The following is a 20051-nucleotide window of genomic DNA, read 5'->3' on the forward strand; positions in this document are numbered from 1 at the left end:
GTTTATCCTCATTGCTGCACAGAAGAATTATGTCCTTGATGCACCGCTAGGTGACAGACCTATTGCAGGAGCAAGATGCAGACGTTATGAACGTTTGGCTAGCTCAATATGATGACTACTTGGTAGTTTAGTGCACCATGCTTAACGGCTTAGAATCGGGACTTCAAAGATGTTTTGAACGTCATGGACCATATGAGATGTTCCAGGAGTTGAAGTTAATATTTCAAGCAAATACCCGAGTTGAGAGATATGAAGTCTCCAACAAGTTCTATAGCTAAAAGATGGAGGAGAATCGCTCAACTAGTGAGCATGTGCTCAGATTGTCTGGGTACTACAATCGCTTGAATCAAGTGGGAGTTAATCTTCCAGATAAAATAGTGATTGACATAATTGTCTAGTCACCATCACCAAGTTAGTAGAACTTCGTGATGAACTATAATATGCAAGGGATGACGAAAGTGATTCCCAAACTCTTCGTGATGTTGAAATCGACGAAGGTAGAAATCAAGAAAGAGCATCAAGTGTTGGTGGACAAGATCACTAGTTTCAAGAAAAGGGGCAAAGGGAAGAAGGGGAACTTCAAGAAGAACAGCAAGCAAGTTGCTGCTCAAGTGAAGAAGCCCAAGTCTGGACCTAAGCCTAAGACTAAGTGATTCTACTGCAAAGGGACTGGTCACTGGAAGTGGAACTACCCCAAGTATTTGGCGGATAAGAAGGATGGCAAAGTGAACATAGGTATATTTGATATACATGCTATTGATGTGTACTTTACTAGTGTTTATAGCAACCCCTTGGTATTTGATACTAGTTCAGTTGCTAAGAGTAGTAACTCGAAACGGGAGTTGCAGAATAAACAGAAACTAGTTGAGGGTGAGGTGACGATGAATGTTGGAAGTAGTTCCAAGATTGATATGATCATCATCACACACTCCCTATACTTTCAGGATTAGTGTTGAACCTAAATAAATGTTATTTGGCGTTTGCGTTGAGCATGAATATGATTTGATCATGTTTATTGCAATACGGTTATTCATGTAAGTTAGAAAATAATTATTGTTCTATTTACATGAATAAAACCTTCTATGGTCATACACCCAATGAAAATGGTTTGTTGGATCTCGATCGTGTGATACACATATTCATAATATTGAAACCAAAAGATGTAAAGTTAATAATGATAGTGCATCTTATTTGTGGCACTGCCGTTTAGGTCATACTGGTGTAAAGCGCATGAAGAAACTCCATAAAAGATGGATTTTCGGAATCACTTGGTTATGAATCATTTAATGCTTGCGAACCGTGCCTTTTGGGCAAGATGACTAAAACTCCGTTCTCCGGAACAATGGAACAAGCTACTGACTTATTGGAAATAATACATACCGATGTATGCGATCCAATGAGTGTTGATGCTCGTGGCAAGTATCGTTATTTTCTGACCTTCACAAGATGATTTGAGCAGATATGGGTATATCTACTTGATGAAACATAAGTCTGAAATAGTTGAAAGGTTCAAAGAATTTCAGAGTGAAGTGGAAAAATCATCGTAACAAGAAAATAAAGTTTCTGCGATCTGATCGCGGAGACAAATATTTGAGTTACGAGTTTGGTCTTCAATTAAAACAACGTGGAATAGTTTCACAGCTCACGCCACCTGGAACACCACAATGTTATGGTGTGTCCGAACATCGTAGCCGCACTTTATTGGATATGGTGCGATCTATGATGTCTCTTACCGATTTACCGCTATCGTTTTGGGGTTATGCATTAGAGACAGCTGCATTCACCTTTAAATTGGGCACCATCAAAATCCGTTGAGACGACGCCTTGTGAACTGTGGTTTGGCAAGAAACCAAAGTTGTCATTTCTTAAAGTTTGGAGTTGCGATGCTTATATGAAAAAGTTTCAACCTGATAAGCTCGAACCCAAATCGGAGAAGTGCGTCTTCATAGAATACCCAAAGGAAACTGTTGGGTACTCCTTCTATCACAAATCCAAAGGCAAAACATTCGTTGCTTAGAATGGATCCTTTCTAGAGAAGGAGTTTTCTCTCGAAAGAAGTGAGTGGGAGGAAAGTAGAACTTGATGAGGTAATTGTACCTGCTCCCTTATTTGAAAGTAGTTCATCACAGAAATCTGTTCCTGTGACTACTACACCAATTAGTGAGGAAGCTAATGATGATGATCATGTAACTTCAGATCAAGTTACTACCGAACCTCGTAGGTCAACCAGAGTGAGATCCGCACCAGAGTGGTACGGTAATCCCATTCTGGAGGTCATGTTACTTGACCATGACGAACCTACGAACTATGAGGAAGCGATGATGAGCCCAGATTCCGCAAAATGGTTTGAGGCCATGAAATCTGAGATATGATCCATGTATGAGAACAAAGTATGGACTTTGATGGATTTGCCTGGTGATCGGCAAACCATAGAAAATAAATGGATCTTCAAGAGGAAGACGGACGTTGATAGTAGTGTTACTATCTACAAAGCTAGACTTATCGAAAAAGGTTCTTGACAAAGTTCAAGGTGTTGACTACGATGAAATTTTCTCACTCGTAGCGATGCTTAAGTCTGTCCAAATCATGTTAGCAATTGCCGCATTTTTATGAAATCTAGCAAATGGATAAACAAAACTACATTCCTTAATGGATTTAAAGAAGAGTTGTATATGATGCAACCAGAAGGTTTTGTCAATCCTAAAGGCGCTGACAAAATACGAAAGCTCCAGCGATCCATCTATGGACTGGTGCAAGCATCTCGGAGTTGGAATATACGCTTTGATAAGTTGATCAAAGCATATAGTTTTATACAGACTTGCGGTGAAGCCTGTATTTACTAGAAAGTGAGTGGGAGCACTACAACATTTCTGATAAGTATATGTGAATGACATACTGTTGACCGGAAATAATGTATAATTATTCTGCAAAGCATAAAGGAGTGTTTGAAAGGAGTTTTTAAAAGAAAGACCTCGGTGAAGCTGCTTACATATTGAGCATCAAGATCTATAGAGATAGATCAAGACGCTTGATAAGTTTTTTCAATGAGTACATACCTTGACAAGATTTTGAAGTAGTTCAAAATGGAACAGTCAAAGAAAGAGTTCTTGCCTGTGTTACAAGGTGTGAAATTGAGTAAGACTCAAAACCCGACCACGGCAGAAGATAGAAAGAGAATGAAAGTCATTCCCTATGCCTTGGCCATAGGTTCTATAAAGTATGCCATGCTGTGTACCGGATCTATTGTATACCCTACACTGAGTTTGGCAAGGGAGTACAATAGTGATCTAGGAGTAGATCACTGGACAGCAGTCAAAATTATCCTTAGTGGAATAAGGATATGTTTCTCGATTATGGAAGTGAAAAAAGGTTCGTCGTAAAGGGTTACGTCGATGCAAGTTTTGACACCGATCTGGATGACTCTAAGTCTCGATCTAGATACATATTGAAAGTGGGAGCAATTAGCTAGAGTAGCTCCGTGCAGAGCATTGTAGACATAGAAAATTGCAAAATACATAACGGATCTGAATGTGAAAGACCCGTTGACTAAAATTCTCTCACAAGCAAAACATGATCACACCTTAGTACTCTTTGGGTGTTAATCACATAGCGATGTGAACTAGATTACTGAATCTAGTAAACCCTTTGGGTGTTGGTCACATGGCGATGTGAACTATGGGTGTTAATCACATGATGATGTGAACTATCGATGTTAATCACATGGTGATGTGATCTAGATTATTGACTCTAGTGCAAGTGGGAGACTGAAGGAAATATGCCCTAGAGGCAATACTAAAGTTATTATTTATTTCCTTATAGCATGATAAATGTTTATTATTCATGCTAGAATTGTATTAACCGGAACAATAGTACATGTGTGAATATATAGACAAACAGAGTGTCACTAGTATGCCTCTACTTGACTAGCTTGTTAATCAAAGATGGTTATGTTTCCTAACCATAGACAAAAGAGTTGTTATTTGATTAACGGGATCACATCATTTGTTGAATGATATGATTGACATGACCCATTCCGTTAGCTTAGCACCTGATCGTTTAGTATGTTGCTATTTCTTTCTTCATGACTTATACATGTTCCTATGACTATGAGATTATGCAACTCCCGTTTACCGGAGGAACACTTTGTGTGCTACCAAACGTCACAACGTAACTGGGTGATTATAAAGGTGCTCTACAGGTGTCTCCAAAGATACTTGTTGGGTTGGCGTATTTCGAGATTAGGATTTGTCACTCCGAATGTCGGAGAGGTATCTCTGGGCCCTCTCGGTAATGCACATCACATAAGCCTTGCAAGCAATGCAACTAATGAGTTAGTTGCGAGATGATGTATTACGGAACGAGTAAAGAGACTTGCCGGTAACGAGATTGAACTAGGTATTGGATACCGACGATCGAATCTCAGGAAAGTAACATACCGATGACAAAGGGAACAACGTATGTTGTTATGCGGTCTGACCGATAAAGATCTTCGTAGAATATGTAGGAACCAATATGGGCATCCAGGTCCCGCTATTGGTTATTGACCAGAGACGTGTCTCGGTCATGTCTACATTGTTCTCGAACCGTAGGGTCCGCACGCTTAAGGTTTTGATGACAATTATATTATGAGTTTATGAGTTTTGATGTACCAAAGGAGTTCGCAGTCCCGGATGAGATCGGGGACATGACGAGGAGTCTCGAAATGGTCGAGACGTAAAGATCGATATATTGGACGACTATATTCGGAGTTCGGAAAGGTTCCGAGTGATTCGGGTATTTATCGGAGTACCGGAGAGTTAGGGGAATTCGCCGGGGAGAAGTATTGGGCCTTATTGGGCCACACGGGAAAGAGAGAGGGGCTGCCTAGGGCAGGCCGCGCCCCCCCTCCCCCATGGCCTAGTCCGAATTGGACTAGGGGGAGGTGTTGGAAATATGCCCTAGAGGCAATAATATGCCGCACCCCCTCCTTCCTTCCCTTCTCTCTTCCCCTTCCTTGTCTCCTACTCCTACTATATGGAAGGACTCCTAGTTGGACTAGGAAAGAGGGAATCCTACTCCCGGTGGAAGTAGGACTCCCCTAGGGCGCGCCATAGAGAGGGCCGGCCCTCCCCTCCTCCACTCCTTTATATACAGGGGCAGGGGGCACCCCATGGACACACAAGTTGATCTACGGATCGTTCCTTAGCCGTGTGCGGTGCCCCCCTCCACCATATTCCACCGCGGTCATATCGTCGCGGAGTTTAGGCGAAGCCCTGCGCCGGTAGAACATCATCATCGTCACCACGCCGTCGTGCTGACGGAACTCATCCCCGTCAATTTATGATACCATGCCAACTTTCAACTTTTTCAGAGTTCATTTGAAATGCTTTAATGTCTTATGGTTCGGCCCTCGTAATAATTATAAATAGCAACAATACGTATTTTGTTGTAAGTAGAAACAAAATAAAATAAATAAAGCAAGAAAGAAAACAGAAAAACAAAAAAATGTTTTCAAATTTGAAAACTAATGGCACTAACAGAAATTTTATAATTTTCCTAAAACTAAAAGCAAAAACAATTAAAAAATAAAGCAAAAAACAAATGAAAATAAATAATGCAGAAAACAAAACAAAAAAACTGGAAAAAAATAAAAATAGCAACAATAAGTAAATAAAACGAAAAAACAAAAAAAGTGCCTCCTACTGGGCCCCCACGACCTGAATACGACATGAAACCCTACTATGGGCCAGGATTCAGGCCCGCGGTAGGCCCAGAAGGCCCATCAGGCAAAGAAATAGCAAGTAGGCCCGAAAGCCTGCGGTGGAGAGGAGCTCAAGAGGAGTGCGGCACTGGGGCTTATAAACCACTGCGCGCCCCTCTCAACTAGTAAGGTGGGACTAAACTTTGGCCCCGACGCAGGCAGCACAGGGGCCATTGGTCCCGGTTGGTGGCACCGGGCATTGGTCCCGGTTGGTGCCACCAACCGGGACTAAAGGGTGCATTAGTCCCGGTTGGATTCACGAACCGGGACCAATGGCTTTGCTATATAATCAAACACTTTGCAAAAATTCAGAATCTCATCGCCAGTTGCCCCCGACGACGCCGACCCTCCTCGACGCCGCCAGGCTGCTCCACCTCGCCATCGCCGCCGTCGCCGCCGCCAAGGCCGTCGCCTCCCCGAGCCCGCGCCGTCCTCGTCGCCGGCCTCCCCGAGCCCGCGCCGTCCTCGTCGCCGGCCTCCCCGAGCCCGCGCCCCGTCACGCCCCCGCACGCGCGCCGCCCCGAGCCCCTGCCCCGTCCTGCCCCCGCGTGCCGGCGCCCTCGCCGCCCCCACCATCGCCATCGTCATCTAGCCGCCCCCGCTGTGAGCCTCCGCGCCGCACCGGCTCTGTTTTTTTCCATTTTTATTAGTTTAATTTTTTTGTTCAATGTATATGTGTATGTATGTGGCTATGTGTATGTAGATGTTCAAAATGTATTAAAAAATTGTTCAGAGCATGTTTTTGTTCATATATGTATTTTTGTTCATATGTGTATTAATGTTTTCATATATGCAAAAGATAGATTTTTAGAAAAGTTAGGTTTTTTTTCTGTTCATAGTTTTTTTTGGTGATATTAATTATTGTAGAATATGCAAATGTTTGTATATTCATATGAACAATGCATTGGGAAAAACCTTTGTTTTTTTCGAAATTTTCTATTTGAACATTTTTTTAAAAACAAGCAATACTAAAAGAATGAGAGGAAAAAGGAAAATAAGAAGAGGAAGAAAGGAGAAGAAGAGGAGAGGAAGAAGAGGAGAAATAAATAAGAAGAGGAAAAAAGAAGAAAAAGAAGAGGAGAAGAAGAAAGGAATGGAGGAGAAGAAGAAAAATAGAAAATTCTATTTTTCTTCTTCTCCTCTATTCCTTTCTTCTTCTATTTTTCTTCTTCTCCTCTATTCCTTTCTTCTTCTCCTCTTTTTTTTTCTTCTTTTTTTTCTTCTTCCTTCTTCCTCTTTTCTTCCTTTTCCTTATTTTCCTTTCTCGAGGGAGAAGAAGAAAAAGAAGAGTAGTAGAAGAAGAAAGTAATAGAGGAGAACGAAGAAACTTCAACACGAGCGGGGGGGGGGGGGTACCGATACCCCCCTCCCCTCGAGATAACTTCGACATGAGGGGCGGTCGATATATATACCCCCTCTCGACCGTGATAACTTATACAACGGCAGCACCCCCTCGGCCCTCTCGCTCGACCAAAACTCTCGAGGACACCCAAACCCAAGAGAGAAAACATGTTGGTCTCCTACCCCCTCCCGCCGCGCCCCTACCCGACAAATTAACTCTCTCGAGGCCACCCAAATTTACCAAGTTAAAAGAGCGTTGTCATCGAGGCCACCCCAAACCCTTGAAGCATTGTTTCGAGGCGACCCCAAACCCTAGAGAAGCAGCGTTGAGGCCACTAACATGATTCCTTATTGTGATTAGCTAGCTAGTTCTACATTTGCCACTAATATATATATATCCATCTGTACCATGTTTGAATAATAATTGACATGTTGTAAATATTTGCAGAAACTATGGAGCACTCCCGAGACGAAGAAACAGAAGCGATGTTGGTGGACATAATCGCAAATGGAAGTGATGAAGTTGCATCATTTCTCCTCGACACCGATGGTCAGCTGGAAGGACTGGGTGAAGAAGAGGGCTATGTTCATGAAGGCTTCGGCCCATTAATGTCGGTACAAGAAGAGGACTATGTTCATGATGGCTCCGGTGACACAATGGAGGTACAAGAAGGAGACCGTGCTGACTGCTCCGGTGACACAATGGAGGTACAAGAAGGAGACCGTGCTGACTGCTCCGGTGACCGAACCAAGTCCGGCCAGGTATATATATATTAGTTAAGCCCGTGCTGACTAGTTAATTGATGCTTCCATTGTTTTGGTATATGTACACATATTAATTACTCTCGTCTTTCTTCCTTATAATTTCTAGCCCTCCGGATCGAGGACAACTTCGGTAAGGAGACGAGGCCCGAAGAAAAAGTTGAGCTCGGATGAAAAGTTTGAGATCATAGAAATCGCGCCCGACGGCGAACCCATTGAACCCATCCGGACAAGGAAGGCATTTTCTGCTCAGTGCGGGGTTCTTGTTAGGGACAAGATCCCGATCAGCATCCAGCAATGGTATAAGCCTAAGGAGGAAGACCCTGAGGTGTCTTATGTCAATGATATGCAAAAATAAGATCTTTGGACAGAGCTGAAGGCAAATTTCACCCTACCGCCAGAGGAGGATCCGGAGAAGCCAGTTAAAGAGCAATTAATCAAGTCTTGTGCTCTTAAGAAGATGGCAACCCTAATGAGGAGGTGGAGGAAAGAGTTGAACCAGTTTGTCGAAAAAAAGACACCAGAATTCATCGGCAAATATGAGAAGATCAAAGATCACTAGCCCGCATTTGTGGCCCACAAGACATCGGAAAAGAGTAAGAAGATGTCGGAGACAAACAAGAAAAATGCTACGAAGAAGAAGCTTCACCATCGCACGGGGTCAGGTGGCTACCTCAAAGCCCGTCCTAAGTGGTCCAAGGCTGAGCATGATCTGCTTGAAAAAGGGATCGAACCAGAGACAATGTACTGGCCAGACTGTTGCCGGACTTGGTTCTTCGGGGCTGGCGGAACCTTGGACCCTGTAACAGGGAAGTACCAGTGGACGGACGAGCAACTGCAAATACCAGTCAAGAACCTTCGACACTATATCGATGCAGCGCAGCGAGGGACGTTCCTTCCAAACATGGAGAAGGACGAGCTCACAATGGCCCTTGGGAATCCTGAGCACCCTGGACGGACACGAGGCACACCAGGCTCCATTCCATGGAAGGTTGGTTTTCCGGACGTAGGGGGTTACAAAACCCACGAGAGGAGGAAGAAACTGGAGCAGGACCAACTGTAGGTGCTGCATGAAAGGGTAATGTGGCTAGAGGATCGAGAAGAGGAATGAGAAGCAGCAGATCGCAGCAAATGACCTGCCGAAGCTTCCCCCGAAGCTACCCTACCATCTCAGCGGAGAAGCAGTGTGGCTTCCATCGAGCTGCTTCAGCCGGAACATGTCTTGACGGCTCCTGCCAGCTATCCCGTGGATGGTATCACGGAGTCTCAAAATTGCCACATTATGGCGCGATGGATGAATTTGAAGGTCAAGGCGGCTGTTGGCCAAGTTTATCCTAGTGAACCCGGCACAACTTATCTCTGCCAGCCGATTCAAGAAGGATATGCTAAGGTGATGGTGGATGAAATAACGGAGGGATTTGAGGAACTCTCGCTTGAGCACCCTACCGGTGAAGGGGAGACTAGGATGGGTTCTGCTCTGAAGACTCCATGCCTATGGCGGAAGGAGCTCATCAACCTTCTGAACTGGACGCCTCCGCCTCCTCCTCCTCCTCGGGCGAGTTAGGGCACTCCGCCTCCTCCATCGCCTCCTCCTACGGTGAGTGACGATCAGGGCACGCGTGGCGGCACTCCGCCTCCTTCTCCGGCGCGTGGCGGCACTCCGCCTGCGCCGGCGCTCCCGAGCAGCCAGCAGCCTCCTCCTTCTCCGCCTCGCCAGCAAGGGCGGAAGAGACCCACCGCCACCCCGGCTGCTCCGGCGCGTCGTACTCCTTCTCCTCCGCCTGGTAAGCAAGCACGAAAGAAGACAGACGCCGCAGTCGCTCCGTCTACTCCGGCGTCTAGCAGCACAACCAGAGGCGGGAGGCAATACAAATACGGTCCATCTCTCAAGCCTCTAGAGAAGTTACCGTACGAGAGGTCCGAGGAGGAAAACGATACGATTGTGCGGACTCACATGAAGGAGTTCTTTAAAGGGGTGAAAGCAAAGAGACATCCACCTCCGGAGGAGAAGGTAGATCCGGTGAAAGCAAAGCGCACTATCGATGCCCTGAGGAAACCACCAAAGTCTCTGCCGAGAACCAACTATGAGCGCATTACTAAACAGACATATCTCCAAGCCCAGTTGTCGGGAACTGCTGTCAGTGGTAAAAGGTTAAAAGAACGAGCAAAGGGGAAAAATTGCCCAGCTCGGTGAACAAGCACAACAATCGTGCCCCCCGCTCAATGTGTCTAATGCTCCGGGGACGGTGGCCAGTTATGGCAATCTTGAAGATTACCTGCCTGACGATGCACTTCCTGATTTCATGGAGGTGGACGAACACAGATACGAGTACGGGAAGCCTCTTGTCAAAGATGAAAAATCTCTGACAACAATGATGCGAAGATTCCATAGTCTGTACATGAAAACCTACAGAGAGTCTGAGGGGACGAACAGTTTGTATCTGAACATTAAAAAGGAGCACGACCTCGTTTCAAATGATCTATTGTGTGTTCCATTTGATGAGTTCTTCGCGTTCTTCAATCAAAAGGCCCTCAATAAATTAATGGTCTTTTGCTACTGCCTGTAAGTACTATTTCTGTGGATACTATGTGTGCGAGTTCATCCACACCGCGACTTTGAAAAACAAGCGGGGCTACTCTAGAAGACAATATGAAGTGCGTAAGCAATAATATTCATAATTTCATTTTATTACACCATCATTTCTGTTGAGTTTCATTCATATATATGTATTAATTAACCCCCTTCTTCAAATTAGGCGTGGCAGATGCGGAATGAACTCCTAGAACCAGATCGCATGAAAGCAATTCAAGAGGAATTGGCGGGATTCTTTCTTGACCACGTCATCAGTAAAGCCGGAGAATACCATGTGGAAATTGATTTCAAATGCTAGGGGTTTGTAATTAAGAGATCTTATACATATTGTACATGTATGTAGCCAGTAGCGTCGGATACATGATACGAAAACTTGTTGTTCGACCAATCTCTCGGAGAAGGAGAGGTCGATTGATCACTTCTCTCGGTATGCATGACGAACTTCTGTACTGAATGGTTCTCTCGATCACTTATGTATATATAGTACGTAGCATCGACCAAGCACGGACATAAGAGAGGACACTTCTCTCTATTAATTAGCTAGCTAACACAATATATGAAACACCTAAATTAACCCCCCAAAACCCCCAACCCCCCCTCCTTTGAAAAAAAAACAAAAACCCCAACCACTGGAATGCTGACTCGTGGATGCCTTTTGGTCCCGGTTGGAGCCACCAACCGGGACCAAAGGCCCCCTGACTGGGCTCGGCGCGCAGGGCCACATGGAGGAACATTGGTCCCGGTTCGTGTTTGAACCGGGACTAATGGGTGGAGGTATTAGTAACGACCCATTAGTCCCGGTTCATGAACTGGGACTAAAGGCCCTTATGAACCGGAACTATTAGGTGTTTTTCTACTAGTGGGACTCATTCCGGCTCAAATTTGGGACTGATTTGGGTTCAAAGCGGATGCTTGTTGCGTTCTCTTCGTCTACCTCTGCCGGCTGCATGTGCTCTTTGGTCCCTAGCATTCATCCACTCACCCATCCTCTTTTCCTCTCTCTCTGGCCCACCACCCACCCACCCACCAAGCGCTTTGCCAAATGCCAACCGCGGCATCGCTGCTCGCCGGAGACGTGCTCCACCGCGCCGCAGCGGATGTGCACGGTCGCGTCGCTGAAGATCTGTGCCACCACGCCAGGATGTGGGCCGCCGCTGGGGGTGCAGCAGCAGCTAGGCACTTCGGCCTGCTCGCTTGTGTCGTCCGGGCCGAGCTGGTGCTTCTCAAGGCAGCTCTAGAACGCGTACCCGGCCACTGGGTGGCTAGATAGCATACCTAAACCTGCACCTGTGCATGGCGTGGATAGCTAGCTAGCTACCGAAATAGGTTTACGCCCCGCTATATTGATATAGCAACCACCCGATACAACAATCCAATCCACGTTGGGGCAAACAACACAAGCATGTCCAAAAGAAATAACAAGTGAAAATAAGAGAAGAAATGCCAACAACGCTGGATCAACGAAAGCTACAGCACACTGCGATCGCTGCGCCCACTGAAGATAGCCACCACGCTCCAAAGCCACCGAGTTGCCGTGTACCAAGCACCACCTTCAAGAAGGAATGCGACGATGACGGCGCTGCTGCCCGGACGAATCCTAGGATTTCTCCCGGTACACGGAGGGTAGAGGGGGGAGAGGTTCACCCGACGCCCTTCAAGAAGGATGGCGGCGCCCACAGGCGTCACCGCATTGGTGCCGGCAAGACCCGACATGGATTTCTCCCGACCTCTCGCGCCCACCACCCAGGACCAACCTTCGGCTCCACCACACTCGCCGCCCACCAACATGCGCCAACAGTCACGAGGACACCGCCGTCGTCTCACGACGGCCAACAAAGCGAGGCCGGCCGGATCCAAACGAGACACCCGAAGACAAGGACCGGCAGCACCGCAGCCACGAGGGAGGGAACAACCTCCACCGGCTTAGGCGGTAGCAGACCGGGCATAGCAGTAGAGGCACACCAGACCCCCAGTCCGGCCAGGCCCAACATGGGCCCGTGAAGCTCTGCCGCCGTGCTGCAGTAGTTGCGGCACAGCAGCCGCCATCCTTGTCGCGAGGAGCTCGCCGGAACCACCGGAGAACAGCCCACTACGGCCACCCAGCAGGCCCGCCCCTACCCAGATCGGGCCCGTAGGGCCTAGATCTAGGCCAACCGGGCGCCGCCGGTCGCCGCAAGCCATGGGCCGTCACCGCCGCCAAGGGGCAACGCCTCCGCACCGCCACCGTCCAGATCCGCGCCGGAACACCACCGGCCGAAGGGCTCCGCCGCCAGGACCGCTCGCCCGAGCCGGGGTCCAGCGACGGAGGAAGAAGGAGGGCCGCCATCACCGGACTGCGGGGCGCCGCGCGGGCAACGCCCGGCCGCGCCCGCCGGCGGCAGCGGCGAGGGGGGAAGGGGGCGGGGACTCGCGGGGAGGAGGAGGGGTGGGGAACCACCCCGGTCGCCTCGCTCGGGGAGGGCGACCTAGCTAGCTAGCTACGCGCCGCCTCAATGTGTATGTGCTAGATAGCTACTCCCTCTGTCCCATAATGTAATGTAATTTAAGACGTTTTTTGACACTACATTAGTGTTAAAAAAATGTCTTATGCAAGGGCGAGCATCCGATCTTCTCCCGACCAGCATCCGACTAGCATCTGACCAGCTCCAACGCGTCGGCTTGCTCGCTGTGCCGCGTCGTGCTCGCCGTGCCTTGCCTCGCGCTGCGCCTGCCCGGTGCTGATACAGCTGGTGACCTCGCCTCGCACCTGTGCCCTGTCAGATGGAAGCGTTCCTACTCCCTCGTAAGGGAGCCGCGAGTATATATTGATCGAGGCAGAAAGTCTCTGCCGTGGCTTACAAGATTGCCTATCGCATGGATACGGCTGTTGTTACAGAGATAGATAATTGAACGAGAGGGAGAGAGAGTTTGTTGAGATTACAACATAAGTTTATCTCTAAGTCTAACACCCTCCCTTAATCTCAACTATCCTACATTAAGATTCTTCTTGAATTCTTCAAACAGCTTGACTGGCAAGGCTTTAGTGAACCCATCAGCTACTTGATCTTTGGAAGGAATGAATCGTATGTCCAACTTCTTTTCTGCAACTCTTTCTCGTACAAAATGAAAATCAATTTCTATGTGCTTGGTTCTACCATGGAAGACTGGATTCACAGAGAGATATGTGGCTCCCAAATTGTCACACCACAAACAAGACACACGATGCTGCTTGATTCCCAACTCATTGAGCAATGATTCTAACCAAATGATCTCAGCAGTAGCATTAGCCAATGATTTGTATTCAGCTTCAGTACTTGACCTGGACACTGTGGCTTGTTTTCTAGCACTCCAAGAAATAAGATTAGAGCCAAAGAAAACTGCAAAACCTCCAGTTGACTTTCTGTCATCACTGCATCCTGCCCAGTCAGCATCAGAGAAAGCACTAACCAAGGAAGAATTAGAGCATCTGAATTGAAGCCCTAGACTCACAGTGTGCTTTATGTATCGTACAATTCTTTTAACAGCTGTCCAGTGTACAGTAGTAGGTGCATGCAGATACTGACAAACCTTGTTAACAGCAAAGGATATATCTGGTCTTGTCAGTGTCAAATACTGTAAGGCTCCTACTTCACTCCTATATCTTGTGCTCTCTTCTTCCTTAAGTGGTTCTCCTTCAAAAGCTGAAAGTTTTTCTGAAGAGGATAATGGTGTGGGTGAAGGCTTACAGTCCTTCATCCCCATACGAGTTAGAAGTTCAGTAGCATATTTCTCCTGGTTTAATACTATGCCATCTTGAATCTTCTTAACCTCAATACCTAGAAAGAAGTGGAGATCACCAAGATCCTTCAAAGCAAACTCTGAACTTAGATCATGCAAAAGAGCATCAGTAGCACTTTGAGAAGAGCTTGCAACTATGATATCATCAACATATATTAACACAAATATAGTTGTATTTGCTTTGTTATAAATGAAGAGCGATGTGTCAGCCTTGGATGCAGCAAAACCAAGATATCTTAAGTGAGAACTCAATCTTGAATATCATGCCCTTGGTGCTTGTTTCAAACCATAAAGTGCTTTATCAAGCTTACACACATAATGATGTGTTTTCTTACTTTCATACCCAGGTGGTTGTCTCATGTAAACCTCCTCTTCCAGAACACCATGCAAAAACGCGTTCTGAACATCTAGCTGTCTCAAGCTCCATCCTCTGGACACAGCAATAGCTAGCACAAGTCTAATAGTTGCAGCTTTAACAACAGGACTAATAGTATCTTCATAGTCTAAACCATAACATTGTTTAAATCCTTTTGCAACTAAACGTGCCTTATACTTGTCAATTGTGCCATCTGCCTTTTTCTTGATTCTGTAGACCCACTTACAGTCAATGATATTTTTACCTCTTTTCTCAGGTACAAGATGCCACGTCTTGTTCCTCATGAGAGCTGAATAATCTTCATCCATTGCACTTTTCCACTTTGGATCCCCTAATGCATCTTCCAATTTTGCTAGTTCTCCTGTGATACACAACATGCCATATCTTATAGTGCCGTCAGTTCTAACCTTTGGGTTTTTTATACCTTTCTGTAGCCGGGTCGTGACACGCGAAACTGTAGAAGTTGGTTGATTTCGTCGTGCAACAATCTGCAACACAGGAGATGCTGCAGCAGAATCAGCCGTAGGGGATCCTGAAGACATCTCAGATTCGCTTTCCGCAACAAATCCTGGTTCAAACCGTGTAGCCTGTGGTGTGGGCGATTCATCAGGAGCAGCGGCCGCAGAAAATCTTGAACTGCTGGCCGACACATGCGCGTGGGTCAGGGATCCCGAAGCGGCTCCTGATCCTCCTGTCGCTGTCGCTGTCTCGGGCCCGCGCGTGGGACGCGGTTCAGGCGTGGGACGCGGTGCGGGACGCGGCGCGCCGTCCGGAAGCGGTGACGTGTCGCCCTCCAACTGGCCGCGCGGACTCCTGCATGGCGCGAATCTGCGCGTTCGATCCGAGGCGGCCTAGCGTACAGGAGTTCTGGGCTGCGCAGGATCTGCCTCGTGCTCTGCATCTGCTTCGTCTCCTTCTAGCACATAAAATACCAGATCGTTTTGTTCAAAGTTTTGATTATTTTCTGCACCGATTTCTGCTGCATGATCCTGCACACAAGAAGAAACAGTCCTACTAGTAGGATCATCAGTTGGATCAGTACAATTATCGCCCCCATGATCAATGCTTTGGAGATGTGGTGGTAGAAGGAGTATTTATTTCTTGAGAGTTGCTCCGGCATTGGGATGAAGAGATTCAAAGGGATAGACAGATTCATCGAATACGACATCAACATCAAGGCATTTAACTCCCTTGTGAAGTGGACTATATCCAAGGAACACACATTTTTTGGAACGGAATGCAAGCTTGCGTGTATTATATGGACGAAGGTTGGGCCAACACGCACGACCAAATACACAAAGTGATTTGTAGTCAGGGTAGTGCCAAAAAGACGTGTGATGGGAGTCTCAAATTTGATGACTTTACTAGGAAGCAAATTTATGAGATATGTGGCAGTCAAGAATGCTTCATCCCAGAACTTTAGTGGCATGGATGCATTAGCTAGTAACGCTAACCCTACTTCAACAACATGGCGATCTTTCCTTTCGGCTGAGCCATTCTGCTGATGTGCATGGGGGCATGATACATGATGTGAGATGCCAAGTTCTTGAAAAAAGAGATTCAGTTTCTTGTATTCACTTCCCCAGTCTGTTTGCATTGCAATGATTTTAGTGTTTAGTTTCCGCTCAACAAGATTTTGAAAATTCTTGAAAACTTGAAACACTTCAGATCATTTCTTAAGAAGATAGATCCATGTAAACTTGCTATAGTCATCAATAAAGCTTACATAGTATGAATGCCTACCAACAGAGGTGGGAGCTGGCCCCCAAACATCTGAAAACACAAGTTGCAATGGTGCAGTGGAAATACTGAATGAAATAGGATATGGCAACTGATGACTTTTAGCTTGTTGGCATGGATCACAAACAGACTCAATACTAGACTCATGAGAGTGAGGAAGTTTATTCTTGCTAAGAACAAATTTAACAATAACTGATGAAGGATGACCTAGTCTACTATGCCACTTTGCTGAAGAAGGCTTGATAGCAACAAAAGCTTGTTTATTGGATGATGATGAAGAAGATATAAGTGGGTAGAGACCTCCCACGCACTTGCCCTTAAGAAGCACTCTCCTCGTGTCCAAGTCCTTTACAAAAAAGAAATAAGGATAGAATTCAATGAGAACACGATTATCACGAGTAAACCTATGAACTGAAAGAAGATTTTTTGATGTTGTGGGGACATATAGAACTCTTTTTAGATGCAAATTTTTCATGGGGGTTTTGACAATTGAACTACCAACATGAGTGATTTCCATACCAGAACCACTTGTAGTATGCACTTGATCATGTCCACGATACTTGTCTCTGATCGTCAGCTTGTCGAGTTCCCCTGTGATATGATTTGTAGCACCGGTATCTGCATACCAGTTTGTGTCGATGCCGTAGGAGTCGGTGACGACATTTTCCTCCTTCTCCTCGTACTCATCTTCCTCATAGCGATCCCAACACGCACGGGCGCCCCCGCGGTGATGCTTGAGGCAGATTTGGCACTCGGGATAGTCCCGGTGCAATGGTCGTTGCTGCTGTTGCTGTTGGGGACGACCACCTCGCGTGCTGCTGCTGCTTGGAGAAGAGGAGGGCGAGCGCCTGCCACGGCCGCGGCCTCTGTTGCCGCGTGCACGCCCGCGGCCAGGAGACTGACCACGCCCCCTGTACGCCAAGTTCGCGGAGGTGTTGAAGCCGGCGTCGGAGCCATCACCCAGCATCTCCATCCGCTGGTCGAAGGCTGCGATCTGAGCGACGAGGTCATCGACAGTGATGGAAGTCTTGACGGCGCCAATGGCTGCCACAACGGGATCATAGTCCCGATCCAGTCCAGCAAGGACATAGTCCACCATCTCTGGGTCAGAGACGGGACTGCCTGCTGCAGCAAGTTCATCCCCCAGATTCTTCATCCGGGCGATGTATGAAGTGCTTGACATAGAGCCCTTCTTGGTGGTGGTGATGGCAATTCTCAGATTCGTGATCCGAGATTGAGACTGCGAGGCAAACATGGTGGTAATAGCAGTCCATAGATCAAGGGTATTTTCTTTACTCACAACTTGGGCGAGAATCTCCTTCGACAGAGAGTTCAGGAGATGGCCGAGGACTTGCTGATCCTTGGACAGCCATGGCGCATACAAGGGATTCGGCACCATGCGCGTCGTCTTGTCCGTCTGCTGCTGCTCCACCATCTTCGGGGGCGCTGCATCGGATCCATCCAGGAGGCTGGTGACCTGCGCTCCTCGCAGGCCCGGCATCACTTGTGCCTTCCACAAGAGAAAGTTTCCCTTGGTGAGCTTCTCGGCAGGAGGGGCTCCAAGGTTGAGGGAGACCGGGGCCGAGGAGGAAGACATGGCGATCTGTTTGGGTGATCGATAGGATGGTTTTGTTTCTGGCGATCGATAGGGTTTCTAGCGATCGGTGGAGCTTCTGGCTAGATAGATGGAAAGAGGATGGCTCTGTATACCATGTCAGATGGAAGCGTTCCTACTCCCTCGTAAGGGAGCCGCGAGTATAAATTGATCGAGGCAGAAAGCCTCTGCCGTGGCTTACAAGATTTCTTATTGCATGGATACGGCTGTTATTACAGAGATAGATAATTGAACGAGAGGGAGAGAGACTTTGTTGAGATTACAACATAAGTTTATCTCTAAGTCTAACACGCCCGACCTGGCCTCGCCTCTCCGCGCCCGAACTGAAGCAGCAGGAGCAGGTGGTGCCGCCTCCAGGCGCCCTTACGCGCCCGCGTAGGTGGCACAGCGGGCGTGGCAAGCTGCGGCGGCCGCGGGGAGCTGCGAGGCTAGCGCGGCGGGCGGGGCGAGCGGCAAGGAGCACGAGAAGGAGCAGGCGAGGCGCACGAGCAGGAGGCCTCGGCGAGATGCGGGGCGCGCGGGCATGGCGGCCGCTGCAAGCTGGCGCGAGCAGGCGAGCGGGGGGCTGCGGCCGCCACAGGCGTTTCGCGCAATGGCGGGCGGCGGGCCGCGGCCGTGGCAGGAGACGCGCAGGCAAGCGGGTGCGGCGGGAGCTCGGGGCTGGTGTCGACCTCGTCTGCGGGATGCGGCGCAGGAGAGCGGCGGGCCATCAGGTGTTCCACGAAATGCCGGCATGGTCATGTCCAAAATGCGTCAACCCCGTGTTGGGCACACCGGCTGACCCAAATGAAAACGCGGACACGGATGGATGTCCGTTTGGCCGACCCAAACAGACAAAACTCCATTGGAGTTGCTCTAACTAGCTAGCCGAAATGTGCTGTTCATTTTACCAGTTTCTTGAATGTAGCTGTCTAAAATAATTTCTGCTTGATCGATTTTACAGGACTCATGAGAGATGGGCAATCCTTGCAAGTTCTGTAATGGGATGGAGTTCGTCAGAAAAAATAACATTTGTGTACGTTGTGCAGAAGACAGAGCTTCGTCCTCTGCTGCAACTGTGGCTGATGGATCTGGTGAATATGGCAGCAATACCTCAAGGCGTCCTGGAAAACAACTGAAGAGGGCAGTAACATCTTCTCCATCTCAGGAATTTTCAGGTTAACTTGTAGGGTCAATTTGCATCAAAATTAATAGTCACCCCTCGCCGCAATTCGCTTAACTTACTCATGGAATTCTGTTACAGTACAAGAGGATACATCTGAAGAAGAGGATGTGGAGTCGGATGATCTTTGGATGGGCAACCAGGAAATTCCACATGAATGCCCAGGCCTTGGAATAACTGATATTGTCTCGATCGAAGGTAATGCTGTAGAAACGAGCATCATTTATTTTTGCATGTGAAGCAGCTCCGATGTTAACGTATGCCTGAATGTGTCAAACCTTAAATTACTTACCTGTGAAATTTTATACAGGACATGGCAGTCTTGTAGAATATGAGTCTGTGGAGCCGGAAGATCGGCTATCACCTCCTGAAACTGATTATGGGCTAATTCTTAGGAGTTGTCTATCTGGAGCACAAAGTGAGAGAGTAAACACGCTTATCCAGAAAATTAAACCTGAAACTATTGTATTCGTGGCTGTCATGAAAAATTGTGATGTTCAATCACATCGTCCTCTTTTGGTAAAATACTCTTCTTCTTCTAAACTGAATCGCCAACTCACATGCTTATAATATGAACCATATGTTGGTGTGATTGCTGTTGTACTCTACATTTATGTTCCTAGTGTACCTTATAAGCGGGGAATTCCCATCTTCAAGTTCTTGTGGATCTTCAGAACACCTTATTAAATGTTTTTCTCTGGACAATTGAAACATGTTTTTTCTGAATTCAGCTTGAGTTTGGTTTATCTGTTTATTATTCAATGATTATCACATCCGATTCATACATAACCAGATCATCTCGAAGGAACGCACATTAGTTGAAGCTGCACAGTTTCCACATGAAAATGGGATGCCTGTCACACTTCAAATTCCAGACAAGAGCGAGAAGTGGCATCCAAGATTCTACATGGAAAAAGGCAAGGGCATGCTTGCAGGTTATTGGTTAGGCTTCGTATGTGACAACAA

General features: G+C 47.2%; 1 pseudogene; it reads left to right on the forward strand.

Annotated features, from left to right (window-relative positions):
- LOC123076639 (B3 domain-containing protein Os03g0620400-like) overlaps positions 1 to 20051 on the forward strand; it is a 60511-nt pseudogene that overhangs the window by 19093 nt on the left and 21367 nt on the right.

This window comes from Triticum aestivum, chromosome 1B (assembly GCF_018294505.1).
Source record: "Triticum aestivum cultivar Chinese Spring chromosome 1B, IWGSC CS RefSeq v2.1, whole genome shotgun sequence".
Classification (NCBI taxonomy): domain Eukaryota; kingdom Viridiplantae; phylum Streptophyta; class Magnoliopsida; order Poales; family Poaceae; genus Triticum; species Triticum aestivum.